The following is a 9,346-nucleotide window of genomic DNA, read 5'->3' on the forward strand; positions in this document are numbered from 1 at the left end:
CTTGCTGGGGGTAAAGTGTAGGCGACTGGGGAAGGCAATGGCAAAACCACCCCGTAAACAGTCTGCCTAGTAAATGTTATGATGTCAGCAATGACCCCATGCTTGCACAGGAGACTACCTTTACCTTTTTACAGATAAGATAAAGTGAAAAGCAGCCTGTGTCATGCTCTGTCTTCCCCCTTTATAATGGGCTTGTGATATCACAGTGTTGTGGTGACCAAGGCCCAGTGGGCGCAGAATCTGTTTTGCTTGTGAAAAGCCCCAGCTTATTCTTCGGCATTACAAATTATGTGATCTCAACTAGCCAAGATCTCTATTTTTTTTTTTAAGTGAATACGTTTTTAAATCCTGGCATTCCTCCAGGGAACTCCAGGTGCCATCCATTTCTCTTCTGTCTTCCATTTTTACCCTCACAACAACCTTGTGAGGTAGGTTGGTCTGACAGAGTGATCGGCCCAAGGTCACCAAGCAAGCTTCTAATGGCACAGTGGGGGAATTCAAGCTCGGGTCTCCCAGATCCAACACTTTAACCACTACTGAGCTACCACCAGCCAGTACTCTCTGTCACTCCTACACTGTTTCAGGGGATCCCCTGCCTTGTGGAGCCTGCAGGCACTTCCAGGTTTTTAACCAACCATAGTGGGCCCCACCACAGAATGACTGTAGTGGGCTGGTGGGCAGGTGAGTCACAAAATGGATGCCATGGGGGCAAGGGAGGGTTGGCCCTTTGCTTCAGGGAAGAGATGTTGTTGGGGTTACATTTCCCAAGAAAGGGGAGGATTTCCTCCCTGCACAGCCTCAGGGAGAGGTTGCCAAGGCCAGGGAGGTAAGAAAGTCCGGCTCTGTGGTCAAACTGAGGACCTCTGGCTGTGAGATAGCTGGTTGAGAGGAGGCCTGCACTTTTCTGGCCAGTCAACTGGTAGAGAGTGACCTGAAGCCCCCTGTTTGTTTACTTTTCCTTTCCAGACCTTTTAGATTTTATCCCCTAGGGTTAAGAAGGAAGTAAAAAACATGGATCTGTAGGATTCACCACTTTTATTTAATGCCTCTCTGGAAGTTAGGCTTAAAAAACACACAACTGTGATCCAATCTGCTTAGAGACCAACAAGGTTTTACAGGGTATAAGCTTTTGAGAGTTAAAGCTCCCTTGGTCCTATCTGATGAAGGGAGCTTTAACCTTCAAAAAATTTTTCCCTATAAAACCTTTTTTGTCTCTAAGGTGCTACTGGACTGCCACTGGAGTCAGAGACTAATACTAAAATGGCTGCTGCAGGATACGGAGTCAAATGCAAGACCTCCCTCCCCAGTTTGTGGCTACGGGAAACCCTTCCATTTGCATGAGGGGAGCCAGTGACAAGACCTGCCTTTCAATGGCTTCACCCACTTTCTGAAATGCTTGCTGGCTGCCATGAGAAGTATTGGTGTGTGCCTTGAAAACCCTCTGGGGTTGCCAGTCAGCCAGCTGCAATTTGACAGGACTTTCCACCAAACAGGAAGGAACTTTCTGGATTCCTTGGGAGCTAGAGGCAGATAAATTTTGCTGTCCCCTTTCAGGTGAATATCTTTTTTCCACACTTTTATCAGTTTGTCTGAAGCACTCCTAGCTTCAGTCCAACATTATTAGCAAGATCGTTGGTTTCCTGAGGTGTCTATTTCATAGAGATGCCACCCCTATGGTGCGGTGATCAACTGGACCCCCCTGGAAATGGCTTCCGTCCATTTGGGCAAATTGGACGGGGGCGGGTAAAGCCTCAGAGTCGGCTCTGAGTGCAGCAAAAGTGGCTTCGCTTATGAGAGTGCGACAGCAACCGGAGTCAATTAGTGCTTTGACGGGGAGTTGTGGACCACCGTTAAGGTGTTGTAAAACTGCATCCACGTAGACGGTGGAGTCCACTTCTTTGATTTTGGTAGGAGCATTCGGTTTGATAGGAAGATCCTGAGAGGTCTGTGGAGACGCTCCATTCACCACAGACCGGAGCCGTTTTTTGACAAGTCGAGGGGAGATTCCAGGTTTAAGGCTGGAGAAATCCAAGGATTTTCCTCATCCGAAGAGGGAAAGCTGTCCCCCAATGGGGCACTTGTAATCCGAGACCCGGCGGGGTCGTTGGTAGTAGGCAGGGAGGCTGGGTCCCCGGCATGGAGTGCAGAGGGTGTGGGTCTTCCCGGAGCTGCGCTGCGGGTGGCCGCGGTGCCTCTGCGTGGTGGACGACCTCGGGCGCGGGTTGTCGTGCTGGGACGAAATAATTCCTGGCGGCGCGGGCAAACGGCTGCAAAGTGGCCCATTTCTCCGCAAGTAAGACAGGCACCCCTCTGAAATCGGGCTTCACGTTCCTGGGGGGGACGTGGGGGATTTCGTGGGACGAGCAGTGGTGCCTTGGGTTGAGGCTTTTGGGTGCCTTTTTCCTTGTGCTTTTGACGAACGAGAGAAATAAAGCGTCGGCGGCTTTCCACTTCCTCGGCTAATAGGATCCAGTCTTCGAGGGTATCGGGATCGCCCCGCATGTAAGACCAGTTCAGAATGTCAGGATGCAAGGCTTCCCTGAAATGATGGATCAGGGTGGTTTCGGGCCAACCTACAATTTTACTTGCCAGTCGTTGAAATTCATCGGCAAATTCTCGAACTGTAGCAGAGCCTTGTTTTAATTGTAAGAGTTCCGTTTTGGCTCTTTCCCCCAGGAAGGGGTCCTCAAACCTCCTTCTCAGGGCAGTCATGAAGTTGTTGAGGGAACGAATAGCACGAGAGCGGGTGTCAAACTGGAGGACCATCCAGTCAGCCGCTTTACCTGTCAGAAGGGAAGCTACGTAACGCACCCAGCTATCTTCCGTGGGGAAAAGTTGTCCTTGTTCTCGCATATAACTGTCCACTTGATGCAAGAAACAAGGCAAAGTCTCGAGAGATCCGTCATACGTAGTCCTCAATTTGAGTTGCTTCCAAGGGCCGGGCGCAGGTTGGCCCGGTTGCACGGGTGGTCCGGGCGGAGGAACAACAGGAGCTCCAGGAGGCAAGGGTGGAGCAGGCACATTAGCGGGTGGTTGCACGGGTGGTCCGGGCGGAGGAATAACAGGAGCTCCAGGAGGCAAGGGTGGAGCAGGCACATTAGCGGGTGGCTGTACGGGTACCCCCTGACCCGGTATCGGAACGGGCTGTCTCTGAGCTATCAGGGTTTGTTGTAATTGCCTGTTCTCCTGAAGCATACGTTCCATTAGTTCCTGGAGTTGATCAACACGGTCGGAGAGCTCCCGATTCTGGGCTCGTAAGAGATGAACCTCCTCACTTGGGCCACCAGTAAGATGAGGTTTACTGGTCCGGAAGCTTGTGGCCCATTGAGAGCTATCCCCATATAGATCCTCGTCTTCAGACTCTCCTGAGTCTCGACGTCGGTCAGCCAAACGGCGTGCGCGTTGGGTCGCGCGCGACGGGACAAACGCCGGGGAAAAAGACAGACCTGATAGCCCTTGTACATTGTCCTTGGGGCGCGTGTCCACGTTCGCTCGATCCCTAATCCTTGCTGCAGCCGCCCTGGCTGCTTCCGCAGCTTCTCTCTCTCTTGCGACCTTAGCCACTTCGGCGGCTTGCTGATCCGCAAGAACTTTGGCGTTCTCAAGTCTTAGGGCAGTCTCTGCCGTAATGCGCGGTAAAAGTTCTGTCTCCAGGAGTGAGAGTATGGGGTCGGGTTCCCCGCCCAGCAGAGGTTGTACTCGAACCGCCAGTGCGGGTGCCTCGGCTCCAAAAGTCGAGGTCAAAACTTGAGCCAAGGTGGCTACCGGGGTGTCCTTTGTACATTCCACAAGGAGAAGAGCGGTGCTAATAGCGACTCGCTTGGCCTCAGCCTGACAGCTGGCTGCATCCGGGATCAGGGAAAAACCCTCCGGCGGGGCTCCCGCCATGGTAGAAAGAGTTTCTCGAGAAATAAGATTATCCAAAAGTCCAGTTAATATTTGTAAATCCTCAGTTGCCAACCGGGCATCGTCCAGTAATTGATCCAAGTCTTGAAGATCTAAGCGAGTATCAGTATCCTCCGACGTTAACATCCAGAGAGTTCCTGTAAGAGATTGCCACTGTTCCTGTACCAGTCCCCTCAAGCGGCAAACCTCTCGGGTCGTCCGGAAAAGTTCAGCGATTAAGTCTTGTAACAGAGTAGGATCCTCAGAGAAGGGCTCCAGGGTAGTAGATCACCTGGAGAGCTGCACAGCTCCCATCCAAGTGGCAGGCGAACCCCCCTGGGCTCCAGCCTGGCTAGTAGAATGGTGAAGAGATAGCTGTCATAATGTCAGCCCTTGGCCCACAGAACCAGAAATCACCACAAAGTCATATAGAGTCCAAACAGATGGCTTTTACTGGTCAAATAGGCATACAGTGCAAACGAATAAAATGACAGCTATGAGAGACTCACTAGCTGGGAGATAATATAAGGCAGAAAAGGCGGGAGATTACAAGCATAGGCTGAATACAGTTTCCCAGGAGCTGAGTTCCCAGGCCTAGGTATGCGACCTTGGGGGCCAGACAATACAGCGCAGAGACAGAGGCAATAACGAAACCGAGATAGCAGCCTGACTTCACTATAGCCCCTATCCGATTTGAAGTGGTCTTGGGAATTAACTGGATTAAAGGACATAGTCCCAGTATTGATTAGGAAACAAACACTATCTCCTTCGCTAGTCCCACCTGCGACCAGCATCGGCAGAACTTTGCTCTGCTATATCCGCCCGTTCCAGCATTAACCTCTACTGCCCCAGCGCCACCAGTTCTACCTGCTGTATACCGGGACTTTGAAGATGTCTTCGACCTTAGGGAATGTGATGCCTTACCCCCCCACCGGGCCTCAGACTGTGCGATTGAAGTGGTAAAGGACTGCACATTAACCAAGAGTAAGATTTACCCTATGAGCGCTTCCGAGCGCACTGTCCTCCGGGACTTTTTGGACAAAAACTTCGCCAGAGGGTTCATTCGCCCTTCGAATGCCCCAAACTCGGCCCCCGCGTTTTTCGTCCGGAAAAAAGAGGGCGACCTTCGCCTGTGCATTGACTTCAGAAAGCTCAATGCGGTTACCCAGACCAACGCCTATCCTATCCCATTAATATCGGATATTTTGGGACAATTACAGGAAGGCCGTGTGTTCTCTAAATTAGACTTGGTGGAAGCTTACTACCGAGTCCGTATCCGCGAAGGGGATGAGCACCTCACTGCCTTCTCTAGCTGTTTCGGAATGTATGAATTCCTAGTAATGCCGTTCGGATTAAAAGGGGCCCCGGGGGTCTTCATGCAACTCATCAATGAAATCCTACATGACCTTCTATATCGTGGGGTGGTGGTCTATTTAGATGACATTCTCATTTATTCGAAAACTATGAACGAGCATGTGGCTCTGGTCCGGGAAGTTCTGCAACGCCTGCGTGACCATCAACTTTTCGCAAAACTAGCTAAGTGCGAATTTCATCAAAGCAAACTCACGTTTTTGGGATACATCATCTCCCACCAAGGTCTTCGCATGGACCCCGCCAAAGTCCAAGCCGTCCTCGATTGGACTCCCCCCACCAACCGTAAGCAAGTACAACAATTTCTGGGATTTGCAAACTTCTATCGGGGATTCATCCCTAACTTCGCCCAGGTGGCTCTACCCATTACGGACCTACTGAAAACTAAGGGAAAAGTAAGCTCGGCTGCCTTGCCCTCCGCAAAAATCCTATGGACTGAGCAATGCCAAGCCGCTTTTCTGGCCCTCAAACGCCTCTTCACTTCGGAGCCGGTGCTACGGCACCCAGACCCGAATCAAATGTTCATTGTGCAAGTCGATGCTTCTGATGTAGCCATGGGAGGGGCTCTCCTCCAGCAAGGACCGGATGGTCTTCTTCACCCTTGCGCTTACTTTTCAAAAAAAATTGCGCATGCTCAATTAAACTGGCCCATCTGGGAGAAAGAGGCCTCCGCAGTTCATCATGCACTAACTCTATGGCGACAATTCTTGGAAGGGTCTAAAGTCCCCTTTGAGGTTTGGACCGATCACAAAAATCTAGCTGCCCTCACGGGGTCCCATAAGCTATCGGCGAAACAACAACGGTGGGCGGAGTTCTTTGCTCAGTTCCGTTTCACCCTGAAGCACGTCCCTGGGAAGCAGAACGTTCTCGCGGATGCCCTCTCCCGTTTACCACAATATCCGGTAAAACTCGAGAGACCCACCAACTCTCTGTTCACCCCTATGCAACGTGGGACCCTACCTATGCTGGCTGTGCAAACTCGATCCCAGCATCAGCACGCCTCACCCAACCTACAAGCTCCGCCAGCCCAACCGGCTGCCCAGCCGCCACCGCAACAGACCGGCGTTCCCGCCCTTCCTACCCCTCCGGCCGCCCAGCCGCCTGCAGTCTGCGCGCCGCCGCACGTAAGCACTAGCCCCATAACTGTTTCTAAGATCTCCATGGCCGACGGGGGGGCCCCCTCCAAACTCCCCATCTCCGAGTCCTTTTTAAATGTCCTTCGGGACCAGTGCCTTTTAGAACGCTCCGCTCATACCCTACCCCCTGGTGTTTTGGAACAGGGAGGGTCCTGGTACAAGGACTCGAAATTGTATGTACCCAAAGCTCTCCGGAAGGACGTTTTACATTTAGCTCATGGAGCCAAAACAGCTGGGCACTTTGGGTTTCTGAAAACCCTTCACTTATTGCGCAGACAGTTCTGGTGGGGGGGAATGCGTTCCGACATTGACTCCTTCATCCGCAGCTGTCCCGTTTGTGCCGCTGCGAAACGATCGCAGAGCAAACCCCCGGGACTGCTACAACCGCTTGAAACGCCCAGCAAACCTTGGGAAGTGATTGCTATGGACTTTATGACTGATCTCCCTCTCAGTGGGGGTAAAACTGTGTTGTGGGTTGTTACTGATTTGTTTTCTAAACAAATACATTTGATTCCATGCGCAGGGATCCCCTCTGCTCAGAAACTGGCCCGCCTCTTCGTGACGCATATCTTTCGTTTACATTCGTTTCCGCGTAAGATAATTTGTGACCGCGGAAGTGGTTTCGTTTCTAAGTTTTGGAAAGCTTTCCTCAAGTTGGTGGGAGTAGAACAAGGGTTGTCTAGTGCATACCATCCTCAAACTGATGGTCAAACTGAACGTGTCAATGCTGTACTTGAATGTTATTTACGCTGTTATGTTAACTACCACCAGGATGACTGGGTGGAACTGTTACCTTTAGCAGAATATGCCTACAATAATGCCATGCATCAATCCACAGGTTTTAGCCCATTTTTTGCTGTATATGGACAAGATTTCAGTCCTATTGCTCCTGCAGATGATGTAGAGGGGGAGGGGAACCCCGACATTGCCTCCTGGGCACACACCCTCCGTACCACTTGGCCCTGGCTCGTTAGCAACCTCGACCGAGCCAAGCGTAAATACAAAGCGCAAGCTGACAAACATCGCTCCCCCGGGGGTGATCTGCAAGTGGGTGCTTTGGTTTACCTTTCCACCAAAAATCTCCGTTCCACCCGTCCGTGCCATAAGCTCAGTGCTAAATTCATTGGCCCTTTCCCCATCACCCGGGTCATAAACCCTGTCACGGTGGAACTGGCTCTCCCCAAGTCCTTGAGGCGTGTGCATCCTGTTTTCCACATTAGCCTCCTCAAACCCCATGTTGCTTCTCCACAGTGGCATCCGGATCCGCCTCCTGCGCAACCCATCATGGTGGGGGGGGAGGAACACTTCGAAGTCTCCAAGATCCTTGACTCCCGTGTTCACCATGGCAACCTGCAGTATTTAGTCCGTTGGAAACATTTCCCCCCTGCCTATGACGAATGGGTGCGCGCACGGGATGTCTCCGCCCCCGACCTCGTCAACGCCTTTCACATTGCTTACCCGGATAGGCCGGCCCCCTTGCGAACTGGGAGGGGGCCTTGAGGGGAGCAGAATGTCAGGCTGCTATCTCGGTTTCGTTATTGCCTCTGTCTCTGCGCTGTATTGTCTGGCCCCCAAGGTCGCATACCTAGGCCTGGGAACTCAGCTCCTGGGAAACTGTATTCAGCCTATGCTTGTAATCTCCCGCCTTTTCTGCCTTATATTATCTCCCAGCTAGTGAGTCTCTCATAGCTGTCATTTTATTCGTTTGCACTGTATGCCTATTTGACCAGTAAAAGCCATCTGTTTGGACTCTATATGACTTTGTGGTGATTTCTGGTTCTGTGGGCCAAGGGCTGACAGATTCGTGGGTCTTCTGTGGGGCCCAAGACTCATCACTGTGTTTTTCTCTTTATTTCCGCAGCAGGCATGATGGAAACAGAGAGTGAGGGAGAAACAGGTGGGGGATCGTCAGGAAGAGATGAGGGTCTGGAGGTTGAAGAGGAAACCGAGAATCGAGATAGATCAAAAAAGCAACAAAGAAGGGAACCCAGCCTTAAGAGACATCTGAGAATACAGACAGGAAAGAAATTATATAAAAGCACCAAACGTAGAAAGAGCGTCAATCAAAGGAAGCCCCTTACTTCACATCAGAAGCGTCACTTACGGAAGAAACGATACAAATGTCTGGAATGTGGTCAGAGCTTTGGTCAGAACAGAGATTTTGTTTCTCACCAAAGAATGCACACAGGGGAAAAGCCATATAAATGCTTTGAGTGTGGAAAGAGCTTCCGAAGGAACGACCACCTGACTTCCCACCAAAGAGTGCACGTGGGGGAGAAGCCGTATCAGTGCTTTGAGTGTGGGAAGTGCTTCTGCCGGAGCACAAGCCTTACTTCGCATCAAAGGATGCACACTGGCGATAAACCGTATCAGTGCTCAGAGTGTGGAAAGCGCTTCAGTCAGAATGCTCACCTTTTTTCCCATAAAAAGATCCACAAAGGGGAGAAACACTATAAATGTTTGGAGTGTGGCAAAAGTTTTATTCGGAGAGCACACCTTTTCTCGCATCAAAGCATCCATACAGGAGAGAGACCATATAAATGCCTCGAATGTGGAAAGAACTTCCGTCGGAGTGACCACCTGATGTCCCATCAGAGAGTCCACAGAGAGTAGAAACCATGTCAAGGAAGGTTTTCTCCAGCTACTGAGCGTTCAAACCTTTCGTTGGGTCCAAACTTTTTATTTCACAGAATCAATGCCTGGATTGCTAAGAAGTGTATTTTAATTTTCTTTACTAATTTTTTGAATACTTTATTAAAACCAAATAAAATACAAGGGTCTAAAATGCAAATTACTAAATACATCAACATCAAAATATATGAGCTCCAACTAACTGCATGTTCTAGACCAAAAAAATAATAATCAATTTTTCAAACTATTTGGACTTTTGGCTGTGTAAAAGGCAGGTTAGTTTACTCAGACAAATGCACTCTGACAGCTTTGGGATTCAGTAG

Source organism: Euleptes europaea, chromosome 1 (assembly GCF_029931775.1).
Source record: "Euleptes europaea isolate rEulEur1 chromosome 1, rEulEur1.hap1, whole genome shotgun sequence".
Lineage (NCBI taxonomy): Eukaryota > Metazoa > Chordata > Lepidosauria > Squamata > Sphaerodactylidae > Euleptes > Euleptes europaea.